General features: G+C 36.9%; 1 non-coding gene across 1 annotated transcript; it reads right to left on the bottom strand.

Moving 5' to 3' along the window:
- Nucleotides 1-513: 513 nt before the first annotated feature.
- LOC123571543 (small nucleolar RNA U3) lies at nucleotides 514-731 on the bottom strand. The gene has a single exon (XR_006695688.1). It is a non-coding gene; the product is annotated as a small nucleolar RNA U3 (small nucleolar RNA).
- Between the last annotated feature and the right edge of the window lie 1,150 nt (nucleotides 732-1,881).

Genomic DNA, 1,881 nt, shown 5'->3' with positions numbered 1-1,881 from the left:
ATACTGAAGTGTTAATGACCTATATTTTCCTGGCAGTAGAGTATGTATGCTATCATTTACTTATCCAAATCGTCAACTGACATTAATAATCAATCATGCTACTTTTATATTTTGATTTCCAATGGAATCTCAGGATTCCTCTCATCAAATTATCCCAGGCAGGAACTATCAATCCATCACAGCTGACATACCATCTCTGGCTTAATTCTGTGTGTGTGTGTGTGTGTGTGTGTGTGTGTGTGTGTGTGTGTGTGTGTATGTATGTGAGAGAGAGAGAGAGAGAGAGAGGGAGAGAGGGAGAGATGAGGGAGGAGAGAAGAGAGAGACTTTGGTGGGGCTTAGAACTAGAGAGAGGGGATGTATGGATCAAAAGGAGAAGCAAAGTCACATTTTCTCCTGCAATTACATTTGAAAGCCTATGAGGTTTGGGTAGCCAGGATGCAGTAAATTCCTTTCTTTTTCTTTTCTTTTATTTTTATTTTTATTTTTTTACTTTTAATAACATAAACAGGAGCCACTCAGAATGCATCCTCTCCTCTTACTCTCTGAGAAAGAGAACAATCATCATCAATGGCAAATGGCAGTTGCATTGAGGCAACACACTGCCTAGGGCCGGCTTTATGCTCAGGAGAGAACACTGCACCTCCTCCTCATGGTTTCTGGTGCTCTACACATTCAGATTAACTCCTCTAGTAATAAGCTATAGAAATGATCCCTGAAAGTATAGCCTTAGTAAATTATTAGTTAACTGAAGCTATGAGATCAATGTAGTAACAACAAACAATGACAACAACAACTATTACTACTACTACTTTTACTGAGAGCTTTGTGTTGGGCTTTATGGCCAATGATTCACCTGAATTGTCTCATTTAATCCTCAAAACCATTCCAGGCCAATATTATTATTCCCATTTTAAATATTAAAGTGATGTTTAGATGGGTACCCAAATCCACATGAAAGAACTGAGATCCAAATCCAGGTTATCTGATTTTATATCCCGAGTTCTTTGGAAACCATTACTCTTTACTGACCCTGAGATAACTGGATTTCTTTAAGGCTACATAGAAGCCCTTCCCAACCCTTATGAAAAGTGTCTGAGTCCACTTTCCTGCCCTAATAAGAATATAGCGACCACCACTGAAGATCTTAAGGTTATCATTCTTACCATCAGTGGTAACATGATAGAATGATTAATATAATAGAACTGTCAGTGGCACGGGTGTAAGAAATTAGGTATAGGTGATTCATCTCCCCCATGGTGTCTTCTCTCCTCTTTAGTTCTAAATACCGTATGGCTACAAAAACACGCACACTCAGAGTTAAATTTTGAATTATGTATGAAACTAAATGTATCAATAAATTTATCAAACATGTAACACATGTCTACTATGTACCATGTATTAGACTTAAAGCTCCAGGAGAGCAAAGACCCATCTTGTTCTCTTCGATATTCCCATCACCATACACCTGGGAAAATGTAGGTGCTCAACAAATATTTTTTGAATGGATGGAGGGATGAATGTATAAATGTATGCACAACTGCCATTATACTGAACTATGGCATAGGTGCTTGATGTCTAATGTTGGTAATTTGCCTAAAATGGTGGTGTTAGTACAGGGATCTTGTGCGATGGGTAAAAGTTTTATGTTTCTGCCTATTAGACATCTGCAATTACTGTGAACAATATGTAAGGAATAAACAAAATTTGGTTTTCTATGTGTATCTGATATTTTCCCCTGATAACTTAATGGTTAAGGTTTTATTTTCAACAGAAGCTTGCTTCCTTTTTTAGAAAAGCTGAATATATTAACATTGACAGGATAATATAGATACTGTGTCCTTTGTGATTTTTACATTGGATGCTACATTTTTAAAAATG

Source organism: Macaca fascicularis, chromosome X (assembly GCF_037993035.2).
Source record: "Macaca fascicularis isolate 582-1 chromosome X, T2T-MFA8v1.1".
Classification (NCBI taxonomy): domain Eukaryota; kingdom Metazoa; phylum Chordata; class Mammalia; order Primates; family Cercopithecidae; genus Macaca; species Macaca fascicularis.
The sequence above is the reverse complement of the archived record's forward strand: the minus strand, read 5'-3'. Positions and strand labels throughout refer to the sequence as shown.